Source organism: Staurois parvus, unplaced genomic scaffold (assembly GCF_062004578.1).
Source record: "Staurois parvus isolate SC_StPar_1 unplaced genomic scaffold, SC_StPar_1.0 ptg000179l, whole genome shotgun sequence".
Classification (NCBI taxonomy): domain Eukaryota; kingdom Metazoa; phylum Chordata; class Amphibia; order Anura; family Ranidae; genus Staurois; species Staurois parvus.
Genome location: NW_028317975.1, coordinates 3,312,066 through 3,334,911, shown reverse-complemented (window position 1 = coordinate 3,334,911; position 22,846 = coordinate 3,312,066). Strand labels below are relative to the sequence as shown.

At 47.7% G+C, this 22,846-nt stretch overlaps 1 long non-coding RNA gene across 1 annotated transcript in view; it reads right to left on the bottom strand.

Annotated features, from left to right (window-relative positions):
• LOC149462251 (uncharacterized) overlaps positions 1 to 22,846 on the bottom strand; it is a 74,065-nt gene that overhangs the window by 13,184 nt on the left and 38,035 nt on the right. Inside the window, exon 2 of the long non-coding RNA XR_016312688.1 lies at positions 13,146 to 13,449. This is a non-coding gene — a long non-coding RNA (uncharacterized LOC149462251). The remainder of the gene's footprint in view (positions 1 to 13,145; positions 13,450 to 22,846) is intronic.

Below are 22,846 nucleotides of genomic sequence, written 5' to 3'. Positions count from 1 at the left end.
ACAAAAATAAAAAAAAGTTATGCCTTTAGGTACACTTTAACCCCTCACCCTCCTGAAGATTCCCCCCCCCCCCCTTCCCTTCCTGACCAGGCCATTTTTTGCATTATGGCACTGACAATTGCACCGTCATGCAACGCTGCACCCAAATGAAATTGATGTCCTTTTTCCCCCACGAATAGAACTTCCTTCGGTGGTATTTGATTGCCTGTGCATTTTTATTTTTTTGCGCTATAAAAAGAAAAAGTTCGACAATTTTGAGAAAAAAAAACAATATTTTTTTTACTTTTTGCTATTAACCAGTTCCTACCGCGCTATAGCTGAAGGATGAATACAGTGCGGTTGTCTGATTGTGGGATGACATCTATGGACTTCATTCCAGAACACGCCCCCTGGGCACCCCCAGCAGCACGCACCCCACACCGCCGGTAATCGCTGTGTCATACAGACACAGCTGACTACGTGATATGGTAAACGGCCAATCATGGCAGCCTTTTACCACGTGATCAGCTGCGTCCAATGACACAGCAATCACCAGTAAATACAGTTGCTGGTTATCGGCTGCACTTTCCTCACACTGTCACAGCTTGAGGAACGTACTGCCGATAACCGGCAATTGTGCGAGAAGTGAATCGGAACTGATCATCAGGGCACTGATGATCAGTGCCCAGCAGTGCTGCCCATCTGTGCCACCTACCTGTACCCATCAGTGCCACCCACCTGTACCCATCAGTGCCACCCACCTGTGCCCTGCAGTGTCACCCACTTGTACCTAGAAGTGCCACCCACCTGTGCCCAGCAGTGCCACCCACCTGTACCTAGAAGCGCCACCCACCTGTGCCCAACAGTGTCACCTACCTGTACCTAGCAGTACCACCCCCCTGTACCTAGCAGTGCCACCCACCTGTACCTAGAAGTGCCACCCACCTGTGCCCAGCAGTGTCACCCACCTGTACCTAGCAGTACCACCCACCTGTACCTAGTAGTGTCACCCACCTGTGCCCAGCAGTGTCACCTACCTGTACCTAGCAGTACCACTCACCTGTACCTAGCAGTGCCATCCACCTGTGCCCAGCAGTACCACCCACCTGTGCCCAGCAGTGTCACCCACCTGTGCCCAGCAGTACCACCCACATGTACCTAGAAGTGCCACCCACCTGTGCCCAGCAGTGCCACTCACCTGTGCCCAGCAGTGCCACCAACCTGTACCTAGAAGTGCCACCCACCTGTGCCCAGCAGTGCCACCCATCTGTGCCCAGCAGTACCACCCACCTGTGCCCAGCAATGCCACCTACCTGTACCTAGCAGTACCACCCACCTGTGCCCAGCAGTGCCACCCAGCTGGACCCAGTAGTGCCACCTACCTGTGCCCAGCAGTACCACCCACCTGTGCCCAGCAGTGCCACCCACCTGTACCTAGCAGTACCACCCACCTGTGCCCAGCAGTGCCACCCAGCTGGACCCAGTAGTGCCACCTACCTGTGCCCAGCAGTACCACCCACCTGTGCCCAGCAGTGCCACCCACCTGTACCTAGCAGTACCATCCACCTGTGCCCAGCAGTGCCAACCACCTGTACCCAGAAGTGCCACCCATCTGAACCTAGCAGTGCCACCCACCTGTGCCCAGCAGTACCACCCACCTGTACCTAGAAGTGCCACCCACCTGTGCCCAGCAGTGCCACCCACCTGTACCTAGAAGTGCCACCCACCTGTGCCCAGCAGTGCCACCCACCTGTACCTAGAAGCGCCACCCACCTGTGCCCAGCAGTGTCACCTACCTGTACCTAGCAGTACCACCCCCCTGTACCTAGCAGTGCCACCCACCTGTACCTAGAAGTGCCACCCACCTGTGCCCAGCAGTGCCACCCACCTGTACCTAGAAGTGCCACCCACCTGTGCCCAGCAGTGCCACCCACCTGTACCTAGAAGCGCCACCCACCTGTGCCCAGCAGTGTCACCTACCTGTACCTAGCAGTACCACCCCCCTGTACCTAGCAGTGCCACCCACCTGTACCTAGAAGTGCCACCCACCTGTGCCCAGCAGTGTCACCCACCTGTACCTAGCAGTACCACCCACCTGTACCTAGCAGTGTCACCCACCTGTGCCCAGCAGTGTCACCTACCTGTACCTAGCAGTACCACTCACCTGTACCTAGCAGTGCCATCCACCTGTGCCCAGCAGTACCACCCACCTGTGCCCAGCAGTGTCACCCACCTGTGCCCAGCAGTACCACCCACATGTACCTAGAAGTGCCACCCACCTGTGCCCAGCAGTGCCACCCACCTGTGCCCAGCAGTGCCACCAACCTGTACCTAGAAGTGCCACCCACCTGTGCCCAGCAGTGCCACCCATCTGTGCCCAGCAGTACCACCCACCTGTGCCCAGCAATGCCACCTACCTGTACCTAGCAGTACCACCCACCTGTGCCCAGCAGTGCCACCCAGCTGGACCCAGTAGTGCCACCTACCTGTGCCCAGCAGTACCACCCACCTCTGCCCAGCAGTGCCACCCACCTGTACCTAGCAGTACCATCCACCTGTGCCCAGCAGTGCCACCCACCTGTACCCAGAAGTGCCACCCATCTGAACCTAGCAGTGCCACCCACCTGTGTCCAGCAGTACCACCCATCTGTGCCCAGCAGTGCCACCCACCTGTACCTAGAAGTGCCACCCACCTGTGCCCAGCAGTGCCACCCATCAGTGGTGCCCAGCAGTGCCACCCATCAGTGCTGCCCATCAGTGTTGCCTATCAGTGCAGCATCATAAGTGCCAGCTCATCAGTGTTGCCTATCAATGCCTCCTATCAGTGCCTCCTATCCGGGCCCATCAGTGCTGCCTATCATTGTCCATCAGTGCTGCCTATCATTGTCCATCAGTGCTGCCTATCATTGTCCATTAGTGCTGGCTATCAGTGCAGCCTCATCAACGCACATCAGTGAAGGAGAAAAATTACCGGTTTGCAACATTTTATAATAGAAAGAAAGAAAAACTTTTTTTTTCACATTTTTTGCTCTTTTTTTTTTTTTTTTTTAATCACAAAAAATAAAACACCCAACGGTGAGTAAATACCACCAAAAGACAGCTCTATCTGTGTGAAAAAAATGATAAAAATGTCATATGGGTACAGTGTTGCATGACTGCGCAATTGTCATTCAAAGTGCAACAGTGCTGTAAGCTGAAAATTGGCCTGGGCACGAAGGTGGGGGGGGGGGGGGAAGGGCCCGGTAGGCGAGGGGTTAAACATGTCCAGTAAATTAATTGGTTTACATGAAAGTTATAGCGTTTACAAATGGCGGTATAGATACTGAAATGTTTTTTTTAATTTTTACTAGTAATGGCGGTGATCAGCGACTTATGGCGGGACTGCGGGACTGCGGCAGGCATTCTGACACTGGGGGGGAACTGACTTGGTGTCACTGACATCCCTAGTGACACCAATACAGTGATCAGTGCTAAAAAAAGCACTGACACTGTACTAATTACACTGGGCAGGAAGGGGTTAACAATGAGGGGCGATCAAACTGTGTGCTGGGAGTGTTTTACTAGGGGGTGGTGTTTGGTGCTTCACTGTAATCACACTGCTCTGGATGGCTGTGTAAGGCCATACAAAGCAGTGTGCCCGAGCTGACAGGGAGGAGGACTGTTAGTAAACAAAACAGTCCTCCTCCCTGTCGGTGATCGTCGTAAATTACCAGGGATCTGGTGGCCCCCTACCCGGAAATGCAAAATTACGTATATATTTGTAATTTTGAGCACCCATGCCACCCTGTAGCAGTATTTCTGCCATAGGGCGGATGGGAAGCGGTTAAGAAGTAATTAATCTTTGGGGGGGTATCTTACCAAAACGGAAATACCTTTTGCAGAGGGTCTGGTTCAAATACCTATTGCTTAATGGGGAGGTCTAGTTCATTGCAATCACCTGGTGCACTCTCAGTGTTCCAACGAGGAAAGTTGCAGGGTTTGCAACCCTTTAAAAGTAATTAACGCTTTGGGGGGGGGGGGGGAGCTCACCAAAACTGAAATACCTATTGCAGAGGATCTGATTGAAACACCTATTGCTGAATGGGGAGGTCTGGTTCATTACAATCACCTGGTGCACTTTCAGTGTTCTAATGAGGAAAGTTGCAGGGTCTGTATCCCTTATAATAAATAATAAAGCCCCATCGTTGGTGTCAGTGGAAGAAATTATTAAATGTTGTTGCATGGCGACCACTTCCTGTTCTCTCACATATATATTCTTATTATTATTATAGCCAAATTTACCACCCTAACTCCTCCCACAGTTTTTACACTACATAGACAGTAATATACGGAAACGTGCGGATTGTTCCCGATTGGTGTGATATTACTTTGTGGAACATTTCGCCGTATGGTTCATGAAATATCGGCGTTTTTGTGGTGAAATTTTCACATAGGAATGAATGGCGGAATGTTCAAAACTAGTGTGGGAGCTGACAAAAGCTAGAGTGTGAGCTGAAAAATCAGGACATGATTACTAAACTGCCATCACTCCCTCATTTTCAAGCCCACCTATACAAATCTTATATCAAAACGTTCAGCTATCCCTGCTGCCACTAAAAAATGTTCACGGCTAAGCCATAGTCCTGATAGTTTTCACACAATGCCCATTGTTTGCAACTCACGCATTCATTGAAACTCCACTCTAGCCACCTCAAATTTGAAGGGCAGTTTCTAAACTGCGACTGTGCCTTCATTTTAAATATTTCAGAGACATACTATGCATCAAAATGTAGGTCTGGGTCTTGTGATTCTCACAATATAAAGTTCTTCAGTGTAGGATTTATAATTTTAAAACTACAACCGTTTGAAGATGGCAACCGCCAGTGAAGTGAGAAAGTTGGAGCAGTTTGTTTTTAACCGCTCTTCTCTGCCCTTGCTGTAGAGTGAGTTGCCATAGGAACCCAGGTGTGTGAGCAGGCAGCAGAGTGACAAGCCACTCCACCCAGTTACTCTGCCCACTCCAGATGTAGACTACTGGTGGAGGTAAGAACACTTCACACAATTTCCCCAGAAATTGGAGCTTTTCTAGTTATTATTATTATTATACAGGATTTATAAAGCACCAATAGTTTGCTCAGCGCTGTACGTTATAATGGGAGACAGTACACGAGACAGTACAATAACAATACAATGCAATACATGAGGGGTTCGAGGACCCTGCTCCTTGGAGCTTACAATCTAGGAGGGAGGGGATAGTGAGACAGGAGGAAATAGCTGTGGGGGATGGAGTGGTAGGAAGAGTGGAGGAGATAGGTAGTTAGCTGATGGCGGGGTAGGCTTCCATGAAGAGGTAGGTTTTCACAGCACGCCTAAAGGTGAGGAGAGTAGGTGATAGTCTGATGGATTGGGGTAGGGAGTTCCAGAGGATGGGCAAAGCCCTGGAGAAGTCCTGGAGACAGGCATGGGAGGAGGAGACCAGGGAACTAGGGAGTAGGAGGTCTTGAGAGGAGCGGAGAATACGTTTTGGGTGGTATTTGGATACCAGATCAGTGATGTAGTTTGGGACAGTGTTATGAACAGCTTTGTACGTCAATGTTAGTATTTTGAATTTTATCCGTTGGGCAATCGGAAGCCAGTGGAGGGATTGGCAGAGAGGGGTGGGGGACACTGAGTGGAGGCCGGTGGAGGGATTGGCAGAGAGGGGTGGGGGACACTGAGTGGAGGTCAGTGGAGGGATTGGCAGAGAGGGATGGAGGACACTGAGTGGAGGCCAGTGGAGGGATTGGCAGAGAGGGGTGGAGGACACTGAATTGACTCCAGTGGAGGGATTGGCATAGAGGGGTGGAGGACACTGAGTGGAGGCCAGTGGAAGGATTGGCAGAGGGGGGTGGTGGATACGGAGCGGTTAGTAAGGTGGATGAGTCTGGCCGCAGCATTCAAGATAGACTGAAGCGGGGATAGCCTGCGATGAGGTCGGCCAATGAGGAGGGAGTTACAGTAGTCAAGTCGTGATATATTAAGGGAGTGAATGAGTTGCTTAGTGGTTTCCGGGGTTAGGAACGGACGTATTTTGGAGATGTTGCGGAGGTGAAGTCTACATGAGTTTGTCAGCGATTGGACCTGGGTCTGGAAGGACAGATTGGAGTCTAGGATGACACCTAGTACTCCGCTTGTGGGGTGGGACTGATGGTGGTGTTGTTGGTCTTGATGGAGACGTCAGGGGGGGGCGCGGGCTGAGGGGAAAACTAGGAGCTCGGTTTTGGAAAGATTTAGTTTGAGGAAGTGGAGTAACATCCAATCCAATATGTCGTTCAGTAGGCTTGTGATTCGGGCGGAGACTGAAGGGGTGAGGTGAGGGGTAGAGAGATAGATTTGAGTGTCATCAGCATAGAGATGGTAGTTGAAGCCGTGAGAGTGTATCAGCTGGCCAAGGGAGGAGAAGTAAATGGAGAAGGGGCCCGAGGACAGAACCTTGAGGGACCCCAACAGAGAGGGGGAGTGACGAGGAGGAGTCAGCGTTATAGGTAACACTGAAGGAGCGCTGTGATAGATAGGAAGAGAGCCAGGAGAGAGCAGAGTCTCTGAGGCCAAGAGAGGCCAAGAGAGGCCAAGAAAGTGTAGTTTTTTGAGGAGGAGGGGGTGGTCAACCATGTCGAAAGCCGCAGAGAGGTCGAGGAGTAGGAGCACTGAATAGTGGCCATTAGCTTTGGCGGTTAGCAGGTCGTTGTTGAGTTTGAGTAAGGTGGTTTCGGTGAAATGTAGGGGACGGAAGCCAGACTGTAGGGAATCAAGGAGGTTGTTGTCGGTGAGGTGGGAACTCAGGCGATTATAGACTAAGCGCTCTAAGAGTTTGGATGTAAATGGCAGCAGGGAGATGGGTCTAAGGTTGTTCAGGTCGGTGGGATCCAGGGAGGGTTTTTTAAGTATGGGAGTGATGTGCGTGTGTTTTACAGGGGAGGGGAATGTGCCAGTAGAGAGGGAAAGATTAAAGATGTGAGTGAGGGAGCGTAGGATGGAGGAGGAGGGTGATAGTAGGAATTGTGAAGGGACAGGGTCAAGGGGGCAGGTGTTGAGGCGGGCGTCAGAGAAGACCTTAGTGACCTCTTCAGTGGTAGCAAGGTCGAAGGAGTGGAGTCTTGAGGGGGTTTTACTGTGAGGGATGCTAGGTGGGGTGGACGTCTGGGCAGTGGCGAGGTCAAAGGAGAAGAGTGTTGGGGGGTTTTCTTGTGAGGGATGTTAGGTGGGGTGGAGGTCGGGACAGTGGCAAGGTCAAAGGTGAGGGGTGTTGTAGGGGATTTTGTGTGAGGGATGCTAGGTGGGGTGGAAGTCTGAGCAGTGGCGATGTCCCTATGAATTGTGTCGATTTTGTTTTTGAAGTGGTTAGCAATCTCAGGGGTGGTGAATGAGGTACTGGGGGGGGGGGGCAGAGAGAGTAGAGAGTTAAAAGTAGAGAAGAGCCGGCGAGGGCTGGAGGAGAAGGTATTAATGAGGGTGACAAAGTAGGCTTGCTTGGCAGCGTGAAGGGAGGAAGTGTAGGTGAGGAAGGCAGATTTATATCGGGTGAACGCTTGTTGGGATCTGGTTTTGTGCCATAGTCGCTCCAGCGCTCGACTGCGCCGTTTGAGATTTTTGGTATGGTCAGTCTGCCAGGGTTGTAGTGGTTGGGGTCTAATGCTTCGTGTTGTTGGGGGTGCTAGCGAGTCTAGGGCAGCTGACAGCGAGTTGTTAGAAACAGTAGTGGCCAGGTCAGGGCAGGACAGGGGAAGGATACTGTCATAAAGTTGGTCAGCTGCAGAGTGGAGTGGGGCAGGGTTCAAGTTGCGGAGGTTCCTGCTGGTGATAGTTTGACGTTTGGAGGGATAGGTGTTTGAGGATGAGGAGACGGAGAAGGTAATGAGGTTGTGATCGGAGAGAGGAAAGGGGGTGTTTGTGAGGTCAAGGGGAGTGCAGAGATGAAAGAAAACAAGGTCCAAGGTGTTCCCATCGGAGTGGGTGGTGGACTGTATACACTGTGTGAATGCAAAAGAAGAGGTTAGGTGGAGGAGTTGGGATGTAGCCGGGTTATTGATGTTGATAGGGATGTTGAAGTCTCCAAGGATGATGGTGGGCAGCCCGGAGGAGAGAAAGAAGGGTATCCAGGCGGAGAAGTCGTCGAGAAAGCGGGACACGGGTCCGGGAGGCCGATAGATTACCGCAATCCTCAGAGGGATAGGAGAGAATAGTCAGATGCAGTGGGCCTCGAAGAAGGAGAAGGATAGAGAGGGAGAGTTTGGGAGGACTTGGAAGGTGCTGTGCGGTGACAGGAACATACCAACCTCACCACCTTTTCGACCGCTGGGCCTGGGTGAGTGGGTCCAGATGAGACCTCCGTAGGAGAGTGCCGCAGGGGAGGTAGAGTCAGTGGCTTAAATCCAGGTTTCGGTGATCACTAGGAGGTTAAGGGAGCGGGAGACAGAGAGGTCATGGATGGTGGTGAGTTTGTTGCAAACCGATCGGGCATTCAAGAGTGCACATGAAAACGGGGAGGTGGTTTTGGGGAGCAGAGGGACAGGTATTAGATTGAGGGGGTTGCGGCAGTTCGTGAAAGTAAGAGGGTGCCTTGTGTGTGGGCAAGGTGCTGGAGGACCAGGGTTCGGGGAGATGTCCCCAGCGGTTAGGAGAAGAAGAAGGGTGAGAAAGGTGGCATGGGAGCGGGATGTACAGGAGCACGTAAGTCTACCAGTGATAGTGTTCGGGTCAATGGGAGAGTGGAGTATCAAGAAGAGGTGGTGAGAGCCATAGTAGGGAGATGGAAGCAGTGAGGGTGCGATATGCAGTTGTTTTCGGAGGAGCAGAGGGATAAAGAGAAGAGATTTTGGGAACGGAGGAGATGAGTATGAGGAGGAGGAGTAAAGGAGACATTTTAAGGAGGTAAACGGAGTGGCAGACAAGTGTGGTGGAAGGTTTCTCAGAGTGCCTGGTTGCAGATAGTCTAGCGTACAGTAGCGTATCTCGTTGTTGTATCTTCCTGCAGCTAGAGTTCTCGTGCTTAGGTCCAGGATGGGTAGAGTTCAGTTGGATGAGTTGTGGCCAAGTTGTGGGTAGAGTTCAGTTGGATAAGTTGTGGCCAAGGGTAATACTGGCCCCAGGGGATCCATGGGTGGACGTCGGCAGTGGAAGTGTTTCCCAGGTGGTGGAGATAAGATTTAGAAAAGGTTGTGAGGGGTGGGCATCAGTTGTGGGAGTTGGGTGTAGTAGGGGCTGGAGGACCACAGGATCAGCAGTCAGGCCTTCTCCCGCGCTGGCTGTACTCACAGGGGTAGACAGATGGGCTTCAGGTCCGGGAAGGGTCGCGTCGTGGTAGGCGATGGTAGGCCTCACCAGGCCAAGATCATCTGTTGGGCTAAGCAGCATGGAACTAGGCCCGCTTCGAGTCACTCTTTTGGGTGTGGATGGGGATGTGCAGGTGGAGCTTCTTAGGCCAGCTGCAGGCTCCCTTTGGGTGTCGGGGGGGGGGGGGGCTGCCGTGGTAGGCCGTAGCAGGCCCTGTCAGGCCAGGTGTTGTGGTAGTGAGGTAGGCCTCGACCTAGGTGGTGCTGGTCCCTTGCTCCTTCACGCTGGTCACGTGCTCCTTCACAGCTTCAGATAGGGTTGGGGAGACCAAAGGTGTCCCCCCCCTGCCCTTAACGACCCACGTGGTAGTGCTGTATGGTGGGGGCTGAGTGGTGTGGTTGGCCTGGTGGCCTATGTAGCTGTGGGCCCTGCTGGGATAGCGTGCGGCCTAGATGCGGGAGTCGGGTGGACTCTGTAGAATAGGTGCCTGAGTTGTGGGCGGTGAGAGGCGGTGGAGAGGCACTCCCTTCTCTGTGGGTGTTCTGGAGCCTGGATGCCACTTACTGTGGGGATCTGCGGCTCGGCGGCCCTGGATGGACGGGCGCCACTGCGATGGGGCAGAGCGGGGAGTCAGCGGTGGAGCGGTGGGGAGGCTCGGGCGGCCGTTCCTCCTTCTCAGCATGCGGCGTGCAGCTGGAGCTCAGTGGGCAGGCTTGGTGGAGGCGGGTCACGGCTCGGCGGGCCTTGCGTGGATGGGCACCGTGGCGAGGAGGGACCCGCACCACGTGGATGGACGCCGCAGGATGGAGGACCGGCACCGCTCTCCCCTCCAGGTAAGGGGAGGGTAGGGGGGACCACTGGCGGCTGCCGTGAGCCCGCTGCTCCCGAGTTTGCGGGCGGGAGCAAGCGGGAATGCGAAGGCGACCGGAGCTGTGACTTATGCCTGGTGCCAGTGGAAGGAATAAAACCCCATCCTTGGTGTCAGTGGAAGGAATAAAACCCCATTGTTTGTGTCAGTAGAAGGAATAAAGCCCCATTGTTGATGTCAGTGGAAGGAATAAAACCCCATTGTTGATGTCAGTGGAAGGAATAAAACCCCATTGTTGGTGTCAGTGGAAGGAATAAAGCCCCATTGTTGGTGTCTGTAGAAGTAATAAAGCCCCATTGGTGTCAGTGGAAGGAATAGTGCCTAGTTGTTGGTGTCAATAGAATAGTGCCCCATTGTTTGTGTCAGAAGGAGGAATACTGACTTGTATCAAAGAGAGAAACAGTGCCGCAGGGGGCTGGATAAAGGGCCACACCCGTACTTTGGAGACCACTGTGCTAGACTATTATTTTTGTTTTATTTTAATTTTTTTTACATGAAAGCAGAGTTTAAGTTGTAACACTTGTCATGGGCAATAATCAATATCTTTTATTTCCTGTGACACCTTGTGCCCATCTCACTAAATTAATTTTTCCATCCACGGAGTTATTGGAGGGAGAAAGACGAGGCAATCCTCTAAGATTCGCCAATTACGCCGCGTCCCGGCTTTCGATGACTGCGCACCTGCTCTGACCTACATTATAACCACAGAGAGGAGAAGACGAGGTCGGGAGAGGTGATATTTATACACGCGAAAGCCAATTAACATGATATATATATATAAAATGGACAGAACTAGGCTGGTGAATCAACAACAACACAGGACCGATCGCAGCTTGTACCCATATCAGGGATAAAACGGCATCCGCTCGTGGCGCTGGGAGGGTTGGAATAACAATGCTGTGCGGCACATCAAAGGTACAGAAACTACAAAGCGGTTTCAAGAGTCGGAAATGTTCACACTATGACTGCAATGATCAAAACACCGCGGGATGCGCGACAATGCGCCATTTACAGCATTCTGTGATGACCGCTGGTTTGGCACAAAACATTCTATATGATGCATGTGAAAAGTGCCATAAAAAGACATTACAATTCACATCACAGATAACAAACACTACATACAGAGAAAACATATCCGTCCCGTCCCGACCACCCTGCTACATTCGTACAATAAAAGATTAAAAAAAAAAAACACTTTAATACTTACACTGCAAAGCGCATTTCTCCGGGATTCTACACATGACCGTAGGCCTAGGCCACGGGTGTCAAACTGGCGGCCCTCCAGCTGTTGCCAAACTACAAGTCCCATGAGGCATTGCAAGATTTATGGGTGTCGAACTGGCGGCCCTCCAGCTGTTGCCAAATGACAAGTCCCGTGAGGCATTGCAAGATTCATGGGTGTCAAACTGGAGGCCCTCCAGCTGTTGCCAAACGACAAGTCCCGTGAGGCATTGCAGGATTCATGGGTGTCAAACTGGCGGCCTTCCAGCTGTTGCCAAACGACAAGTCCCATGAGGCATTGCAAGATTCATGGGTGTCAAACTGGCGGCCCTCCAGCTGTTGCCAAACGACAAGTCCCATGAGGCATTGCAAGATTCATGGGTGTCAAACTGGCGGCCCTCCAGCTGTTGCCAAACGACAAGTCCCATGAGGCATTGCAAGATTCATGGGTGCCAAACTGGCGGCCCTCCAGCTGTTGCCAAAAGACAAGTCCGGTGAGGCATTGCAAGATTCACGGGTGTCAAACTGGCAGCACTCCAGCTGTTGCCAAACGACAAGTCCCACGAGGCATTGCAAGATTCACGGGTGTCAAACTGCATCTGATCAATCCGGTCCACCAAAAACAGATGGATGGGGATACATTCCCCATCCGTCCAGCGAATCGGATCCGATGACAGTCTGATGTAAATGGACAGGCGGTCCATTTACATTTGACCATCCCATAGAGAACTGGATGGGTCCATGTCCACTCTGCACAAGCGGAGCGGACATGGACCTGTGATCCACCTGCTCAACGAGAATCAGCGAACAGATGGAATATGGAACTCTTAGTGTTAGACGCCTTTCACACAGATGCTCCAAATGGGTCACCTGTCCTTTTTTCAGGCAAACCCGATCGGACCACCCTATGTTCTCTATGAGGAGGCGGATGTAGATGGACATGTGTCTATTTACACATGCCTGCATCTGATCAGTCCAGTCCACCAAAAACAGATGGATGAGGATACATTCCCCATCCGTCTAGCGAGTCGGATCCGATGACAGTCTGATGTAAATGGACAGGCGGTCCGTTTACATTCGACCACCCCATAGAGAACTGGATGGAACAGATAGAATATGGAACTCTTAGTGTTAGGCACCTTTCACACAGATGCTCCAAATGGGTCCGCCTGTCCATTTTTCTGACAGAAATGCAGGGGGCAGGGGCGGACTGACAACTCATGGGGCCCCCAGGCAATAGGGGATCATGGGGCCCCTGTGTCCTTGCCCACACTCAAAAAAGCCTATAAAAGGTACCAGGGGCATTTCCCGAGTTCTCGAATGGTCAGTCTGCCCCTGGCAGGGGGGACAATATTTTTGTTCATGATAAGGAGTGGACTGACCATTTGGAAACTCAGGCACTGCCTGAGGGCCCCAGGTCAGTAGGGGGCCCCATGAGATGCCCCTGGTACCTTTTTCATAGGATTTTTTGAGTTTGGGCAAGGACACAGGGGCCCCATGATCCCCTATTGCCCGGGGGCCCCATGAGTTTGTCAGTCCGCCCCTGGTCATGACTGTAGAAGAAGACGTTTAATTACTGGAACTCAGTATAAACAATGTTGCTCCATTATCAGCTCAAGCAAGAACATAGGCAAGACAACTGTCTGCAGGAGAACCAGAGGGCCACTGGCCAATGGCTGGTCATTAGAAGGTACGGGCTTGGCCTGCTATTTCATAAGAAAGCCTTGTTATTTTGTCTCAATTTTAAAAGCTCCCCAAAAATTATACAGCCCCCCCATACTATTACCTTGAATGCTGAGTTCATTTTTGGGGGGTCAGGTGTGAGCTCACTGCGAACAATTGCAAGGAACACCATGATCTCCACATACTTCCCAATAGTCATTGTCTCCGTTCATGGATCCTCGCATAACCTCTTTCATATCCGCCGCCCGGCACATCTGCTGCAGACAGAACTGAAGCCTCTGGTGACACAAAGCATATGTTTCCTGTACTCTGTGTACATCCAACCAGACTGATAATCACAATGCCAACATACACAGCAAATCCACACGTCTTCCCGCAGCGGGATGTGATTTGCTCTCTTTCGCTTACTGAAAAAAAGAAAAAAAAATGCTTTTGTTAAAAATCCGTTAAAGATAAATAATTTCTACACTAAGCATTATGTAACGTAAAATAGAGATGGACATGAGAAAAATAAATGTCAGATTTTTTTTTAGATAAAATAAACTCCTTTTATTGCTGTAGGTGTAGGTTACCTTTTACAATTTTTTTAACCCCTTCCAGTCCGGACACTTCCCCCCCCTTCCAGTCCGGACACTTTCACCCCCTTCCAGTCCGGACACTTCCCCCCCCTTCCAGTCCAGACACTTTCCCCCCCCTTCCAGTCCGGACACTTTCATCCCCTTCCAGTCCGGACGCTTTCACCCCCTTCCAGTCCGGATGCTTTCCCCCCCTTCCAGCCCGGACGCTTTCCCCCCCTTCCAGTCCGGACGCTTTCCCCCCCTTCCAGTCTGGACGCTTTCCCCCCCTTCCAGTCCGGACGCTTTCCCCCCCTTTCAGCCCAGACGCTTTCACCCCCTTCCAGTCCGGACGCTTTCACCCCCTTCCAGTCTGGACGCTTTCACCCCCTTCCAGTCCGGACGCTTTCCCGCCCTTCCAGTCCAGACACTTTCACCCCCTTCCAGTCCGGACACTTTCACCCCCTTCCAGTCCGGACACTTTCACCCCCTTCCAGTCCGGACGCTTTCCCCCCCTTCCAGTCCGGACGCTTTCACCCCCTTCCAGTCCGGACACTTTCCCCCCCTTCCGGTCCGGACACTTTCACCCCCTTCCAGTCCGGACGCTTTCCCCCCCTTCCAGTCCGGACGCTTTCCCCCCCTTCCAATACGGACGCTTTCACCCCCTTCCAGTCCGGACGCTTTCACCCCCCTTCCAGTCCGGACGCTTTCACCCCCCTTCCAGCCCGGACGCTTTCACCCCCCTTCCAGCCCGGACGCTTTCACCCCCTTCCAGTCCGGACGCTTTAACCCCCTTCCAGTCCGGACGCTTTCACCCCTTTCAGTCCGGACGCTTTCACCCCCTTCCAGTCCAGACGCTTTCACCCCCTTCCAGTCCAGACGCTTTCACCCCCTTCCAGTCCGGACACTTTCCCCCCCTTCCAGTCCGGACGCTTTCCCCCCCTTCCAGTCCGGACGCTTTCACCCCCTTCCAGTCCGGACGCTTTCACCGCCCTTCCAGTCCGGACGCTTTCACCGCCCTTCCAGTCCGGAGGCTTTCACCTCCTTCCAGTCCGGACACTTTCACCCCCTTCCAGTCCGGGCGCTTTCACCCCCTTCCAGTCCGGACTCATTCACCCCCTTTCAGTCCGTACACTTTCACCCCCTTCCAGTCCGGACACTTTCACCCCCCTTCCAGTCCGGACACTTTCACCCCCTTCCTGTCCAAGCCTATTTTCAGCTTTCAGCGCTGTCACGCTTTGAATGACAATTGCGCGGTCATGCAACACTGTACCCATATGAATTTTTTAGCATTTTTTCGAGACAGATAAAGCTTTATTTTGGTGGTATTTACTCACCACTGGGATTTTTTTTTTTTTTTGCTTTATAAATGAAAAAGTCCAAAAAATTTGAAAGAAATTTGCAAATAAATAATCTTTCTTCATAAATCTTGGTCAAAATTTATTCAGTTATCTTTTTAGAAAAAAAAATAATCCAAATTAGTTTCCTAAAAATTATAATTTAAAAAAAAAATTACATTTTATTTTATTTTTTTATATTATTATTTATTTATGTTTTGTTTGTTTTTTTACATACTGTCACCCTAGCAGTACAGTGTCACCATAGTGACACTGTACCACTTATGAGGGGTAATGAACATTTTTTTTTTTTACACTGATTGCTTTTACACCCATAAAGGCTGTAAAAGCAATCATTTCTCCTTCTCTCTGGCTGCATTCTTGCAGCCATTGAGAAATACTGTGTGAGCTGTGATTGGTTCATAGCTTGTCACATGGTACAAGGCTGTTGTGAATAGCCCTGTACCATGTGACCTCTGTGATCATTCACAGATTTCACACGTAGTAAGCAATGATGTCAGGAAGTGACATCTTGCTTACTACTAAGCAAGACAAAGTGGAATCCGTATCGCGGTGCTGTGCGCTCCCAAGGAGCACGCACAAGCAGGGGGAGGGGAGGCTGTTTATAAACGGCCACCCGCTCCTGCACTGCCACCATCCCGCCGTTCATATACATGGGCCAGACGGGAAGTGGTTAAAGCAACTCAAGGCAAAATAACAAAATTTTAAAAATGCCCGTTCGAAGATAAAATGTTTACCTTTGGTCCAGAAACAGAGACTATAATATATTGAAAGGCTGGGGTGACCCTCGGGTGGTAGGAGGTCACATCCGATAGGTAACAGAGTGCCATGTCCCAGTATAGAATATTGAAAGGCTGGGGTGACCCTCGGGTGGTAGGAGGTCACATCCCATAGGTTACAGAGTGCCATGTCCCAGTATAGAATACTGAAAGGCTGGGGTGACCCTCGGGTGGTAGGAGGTCACATCCAATAGGTAACAGAGTGCCATGTCCCAGTACAGAATATTGAAAGGTTGGGGTGACCCGCGGGTGGTAGGAGGTCACATCCGATAGGTAACAGAGTGCCATGTCCCAGTATAGAATATTGAAAGGTTGGGGTGACCCTCGGGTGGTAGGAGGTCACATCCGATAGGTAACAGAGTGCCATGTCCCAGTACAGAATATTGAAAGGTTGGGGTGACCCGCGGGTGGTAGGAGGTCACATCCGATAGGTAACAGAGTGCCATGTCCCAGTATAGAATATTGAAAGGTTGGGGTGACCCTCGGGTGGTAGGAGGTCTCATCCGATAGGTAACAGAGTGCCATGTCCCAGTATAGTATTTTGAAAGGCTGGGGTGACCCTCGGGTGGTAGGAGGTCACATCCGATAGGTAACAGAGTGCCATGTCCCAGTATAGAATATTGAAAGGCTGGGGTGACCCTCGGGTGGTAGGAGGTCACATCCGATAGGTAACAGAGTGCCATGTCCCAGTATAGAATATTGAAAGGCTGGGGTGACCCTCGGGTGGTAGGAGGTCACATCCGATAGGTAACAGAGTGCCATGTCCCAGTATAGAATATTGAAAGGCTGGGGTGACCCTCGGGTGGTAGGAGGTCACATCCGATAGGTAACAGAGTGCCATGTCCCAGTATAGAATATTGAAAGGCTGGGGTGACCCTCGGGTGGTAGGAGGTCACATCCGATAGGTAACAGAGTGCCATGTCCCAGTATAGAATATTGAAAGGTTTTGGTGACCCTTGGGTGGTAGGAGGTCACATCCGATAGGTAACAGACCCTTTTATCATGTGATCTGATGCCCCTTCCATTGGTATATGTTTTTTTTTCTGATGTTCAGCGTTACGGTTAGAAGTTGGGGTGATAAGGAGACACATTTTTAATGTTGAAAGATCCCTTTACCGATACACTGATCCAAGCAATTCAATCGATGTGGAAGTCTTGATTTTCTGACTTCTTCCCAGTCTTACAAACCTACTGTATACATAGATTGTATATTGGGTATTACCTGCAAAAGTCCTAACTTTTCCTATGGCTGCAGAAAATATGGAACTCTTAGTGTTAGGTACCTTTCACACAGATGTTCCGAATGGGTCCACCTGTCTGTTTTTCAGGCAAACTCCCGTTCGGACCACCCTATGTTCTCTATGAGGAGGCGGATGTAGATGGACATATATCTGTTTACACACGCCTGCATCTGATCAATCCGGTCCACCAAAAACAGATGGATGCAGTGGTGTATTTAGGTTTTGTGCTGCCCTAGGCAACACAAACATTATCTGCACCCACTGATACCGACAAACATGACCCCCCTTCCCCCTTCTGTGGAAAGAGCCTGACATTGACCAACAACACCCCTGCCCCCCACCCGGGAGAGCCTTCCACTACCCCCCACCCCCACACTCATCTTTACAGCTTCGGACATCCTCGGAAACGAGAGCCAGGCTCTACATACACCATCAAGCAGCCCACAGCCTCTCTCAGGTCCCACTTGGCTCCCATGGTGCGCGGGTCCTTCCTTTCATCCCTTTTTCTGGTGGAGATGCTGCTCCCCTGATATGTTCCCCATCTAGCGGATCGAATCCGATGATAGTCTGATGTAAATGGAACACCTATCTGTTTACATCTGACCGCCCCATAGAGAACTGGCTGGGTCCATGTCCACTCCGCACAAGCGGATCAGACATGGACCTGTCATCCACCTGCTCAGCGAGGATCAGCAGATACCCTGCTGGGCAGGTGGATCTGCTTGACGGAGTCCACAACGTGTGAAATGGGTAGATAAATATGAAAGGAAGTCAGAGAGGGTTCTCAGTTGTATGGAAATGTTCCGTATTCCTGGAGAATGCTAAAGAAAATCCCAAATTTTAGCTTTGTGTGTGACCTCAAGCCATTGGGAGTGAACCTTCTGTTTGGGTTCTGCTTGTTTTAGAGAAAATGCGGAATACTGGAATATTCTGAGAAAGTGTTTAGGAACTTCAAAATTATGTGACCAGAGACATAGTACCCAAAAACAGAGGCAGACTGACCATTTGGAAACTCGGGCAATGCCCGAGGGCCTGGGGTCAGTAGGGGCCCCATGAGATGCCCCTGGTACCTTTTTCATAGGCTTTTTTGAGTTTGGGCAAGGACACAGGGTCCCCATGATACCCTATTGCCCATGGGCCCCATGAATTGTCAGTCCGCCCCTGCCCAGAAATAAAACTCAGCTTCTTGCTGGTATTTTAATGTTTTAATGCTCTTCTATCGGAGTTGTAGAATGAAAATATTGATCTCGGGTACTTCTCCAAAGTATTTTCTTAGTAAAAGACGGTTTTGAAAATATTAACAAACACAGCTCATCCTAACACCTCAAATACAGTGTGTGTGTGTGTATATATATATATATATCTGTATATACTCTCACCGACCGCTTTATTAGGTACACCTGTTCAATTGCTTGGTAACACAAATTGCTAATCAGTCAATCATATAGCAGCAACTCAATGCATTTAGGCATCTAGATGTGGGGAAGATGACTTGAGGTTCAACCCAGAGTATCAGAATGGGAAAGAAAGGGGATTTAAGTAACTTTGAACTTGGTATGGTTGTTGGTGCCAGACGGGTTGGTCTGAGTATTTCAAAAACTGCTTGGAACGGGCCAAAAAAGAGAAAATATCCACTGAGTGGCAGTTGTGTGGATGAAAATGCCTTGTTGATGTCAGAGGTCAGAGGAGAATGGGCAGACTGGTTTGAGATGATAGAAAGGCAACAGTAACTCATGTCAATATGGTCCGAAATCTCTGAAGAATGTTTCCAACACCTTGTTGAATCTATCAGAGACAGTGAACAGTCCTTGAGCTTGGTTTTTTTAGTTTTGTTAGAGGAATTGAACTTCGATCGGGTAAGGGGTGTATGGGATCCCCAAGGGAACTGCAAACTGAGGACAACTCCCTGGAAACTATATACAAGTCTTTATACAGCAAAAAAACTCTTCTTGGAGAGCTCTCCAGCCTTCCCTGGTGTACCACCCCAGACCCCACATAAATCCTTTTCTTTACCCAGCTGTCTGCAGAAATCCCTAGGCAAGGAGATCAAGTGGCTGCCACTTTTAAGATGAACAGTCCTAGGTAAGGAGCTAATCAGGTTTCCCACCAGAGTGCTCTTTTCACCTTTTGCTGGCCCAGGGGGTGAAGGATTACTCACTCAGTCTCTTTTCTGTGAGCTGGTTTAGGTTGGTGGCTGCCTTAAGGCCTTCTGCTGGGCTGGCTCCTTTCTTAGCTCCACAGGTAGTCCTCTCTCCAGGGACCGGTGAGCCTGAGCGATCCTTCTGTCTAGTCTCAGCCCACATAGGCCCCTTCCCACTGGGCCCCCTCCCAGGTTCCTGTACCTCTTCTCTCACATCTTCCACCTGAACTCTCCTGCTGATGAGCAGGCTCAGTCATACTTATGGGCTGTCCTGACCTCATGCCAAGCCTTCTACCTGGAGACTGGTTAGGATCCACTAAGTATGCAGATCAGCCCCTCCGAACCCCTGCCTACTGCTTCTAGAATTTTCTCCAAAATTATAGAGCTTGGGGTGGTATCAAGGAACTGATCTGCAGAGCCTCTCAGCCCTGACCCAAATTTGACTCTGCTGATTATTTCCTAAGGCTGCTGCTCAGCCTCTCTATCTAAAAATTAGCAATTAACTCCTCCTGGCGATCTAGAGGGGTGCTACGTTTATATGGATGCCAGGTTGTATCTTGGCTACCTTCTTTTAAATGCTTACTTTCACTTTGTATAATAATAATAACTAGAAAATCTACAATTTCTGGGGAAATTGTGTAAAGTGTTCTTGCCGCAACCTTTACCAAATGATTGATGAAATGTAAGCAGGGCACATTGCAAGCCTGATAGTGAGAAATGCATTTCAGCTTGTATTTTGAAGCTCACAGTCCAGCCTGGTGAGTCATCTGCCTCTTGAGTGACCTTTGGTTGCTGCACCTGGAGTGGGCGGAGTAGGCTCACTGTGCTGAGACAGCTGGGTTGCTATGACAACTCACTCTGAGAGGAATGTCAGCATGTCTGTTCTAAACAGGCTTTTTAAACTTGCCATCTTCACTGGCGATTGCCATCTTCAAACGCTTGTAGTTTTAAAAGTATAAATGCTACCGTGAAAAGGTTTATATTGTGACAATCACAAGAAACAGACCTAAATTTTGATATATATTATGTCTCTGCAATATTAAAAATGAAGGCACAGTCGCAGTTTAAAAACGTCCCTTAAAATGTCAGGTATCTAGAGTGGAGTTTCAATGAAAGTCAATGGCAGGGGTGAGGTGCAAACAAATGGTCATATTGTGAAAACTATCAGGAGTATGTCCTAGCCGCGAACATTTTTATAAAAAGTTGGATAGTTACTTGTGAGCCACTAGGAGTTTTCTTTCTATATATAAACTCTATTGTTAATTGATATCATACATAAAAAATTATAAAAAAATATATGTGAAAAATATATAAATAATAAAATATTACGAATTAATTAATTAATTGCGTGCTAAAATTAGTATTAATTAAATATTAGATCGCCAGGTACTAATCTCACCCTCTCTAGGTGTATAAATATTAATCATAAATGCCAGTAGTGTACCGCGCTCCAATATATTCTACCTTATGTGATATAATGAATTCATAAGTGTACCACCGATAATCAAATAATTACATGAATTAATTATACTTAAATATATGATTTGTGTAAATATATAAAATAAATTAATTTATCAATGTGAAAAAACAAAAACTATGAATGAAAAATATAAATAAAAAATATTTGCAGTGGGAATGACAGTTCCTTCTGTATAAATGAGATGGTGTTATTATTCAGTCTTATCCGGGATATCAATTATTTATTTTTATTTTTATTTTAATTTTATTTTTATGTTTATGTTTATGTTTATGTCTATGTTTATTTTTATTTTATTTTTAATTTTATTTTTATTTTTTTTTTTATTTTTTTTTTATTTTAATTTTTTTTTTATTTTAATTTTAATTTAATTTTATTTTTAATTTTATTTTTATTTTAATTTTAATTTTAATTTTATTTTTACTTTATTTTTATTTTAATTTTATGTTAATTTTAATTTTATTTTTATTTTAATTTTATTTTTATTTTAATTTTATTTTTATTTTATGTTAATTTTAATTTTATTTTAATTTTAATTTTAATTTTATTTTTATTTTTATTTTATGTTATTTTAATTTTATTTTTATTTTAATTTTATGTTAATTTTATTTTTATTTTTATTTTAATTTTATTTTTATTTTAATTTTTATTTTAATTTTATTTTTATTTTATTTTAATTTTAATTTAATTTTTTTTTATTTTTATTTTAATTTAATTTTTATTTTATTTTTATTTTTATCCAGACTGAATAATAATACCATCTCATTTATACAGAAGGAACTGTCATTCCCACTGCAAATATTTTTTATTTATTTTAATTTTAATTTTATTTTTATTTTAATTTTAATTTTTAATTTTATTTTTATTTTAATTTTATTTATTTTTTTTTTATTTTAATTTTATTTTAATTTTATTTTTATTTTTATCCAGACTGAATAATAATACCATCTCATTTATACAGAAGGAACTGTCATTCCCACTGCAAATATTTTTTATTTTTTATTTATATTTTTCATTCATAGTTTTTGTTTTTTCACATTGATAAATTAATTTATTTTATATATTTACACAAATCATATATTTAAGTATAATTAATTGATGTAATTATTTGATTATCGGTGGTACACTTATGAATTCATTATATCACATAAGGTAGAATATATTGGAGCGCGGTACACTACTGGCATTCGTGAACATTTTTAGTGACAGCAGGGTTAGCTGAACGTATTGATATAAGATATGTGTAGGTGGGCTTGAAAATGACAGAGTGATGGCAGTTTACAAATCATGTTCTGATTTTTCCTTCCACACTGTAGCTTTCTCACTTCTCACTCTAATGTGACTCAGCTGCCCCCTGAGTGACCTTTGGTTGCACCTGTGACAGGTGTGTGAGAAGCTCTGCTCTAAACACCCTGCTCAAACTTGCCAAATTCACTGGCGATTGCCATCTTCAAACGCTTGTAGTTTTAAAAGTATAAATGCTACTGCGAAAAGGTTTATACTGTGACAATCACAAGAAACAGACCTAAATTTTGATGTATAGTATGTCTCTGCAATATTAAAAATGAAGGCACAGTCGCAGTTTAAAAACGTCCCTTAACATTTCAGGTAGCTGTGAGTGAAGTTTCAATGAAAGTCAATGGGAGGGGTGAGGTGCAAACAAATGGTCATATTCTGAAAACTATCAGGAATATGTCCTAGCCGTGAACATTTTTAGTGACAGCAGGGTTAGCTGAACGTTTTGATATAAGATATGTGTAGGTGGGCTTGAAAATGGCAGAGTGATGGCAGTTTACAAATCATGTTCTGATTTTTCCTTTACACACTCTAGCTGTGCTCTGCTGCTCAATGCATTCCTATGGGAAAATTTTGCCGCAAAAACCGCGATATTTCTTGAACGATTCGGCGAAACGTTCCACAAAGTAATAGCAATCCGATCGGGAACAATCCGCACGTTTTGATATATTACTTGTATTTGTAGTGTAAAACCTGTGGGAGGAGTTAGCGTGGCAAATATGGCTATAATAAGAATAAGAATATATATGTGAGATAACAATAAGGCTGGCCATACATTATACAACTAGACAATCTACAATTTCTGGGGAAATTGTGTAAAGTGTTCTTGCCGCAACCTTTACCAAATGATTGATGAAATGTAAGCAGTGCACATTGCAAGCCTGATAGTGAGAAATGCATTTCAGCTTGTATTTTGAAGCTCACAGTCCAGCCTGGTGAGTCATCTGCCTCTTGAGTGA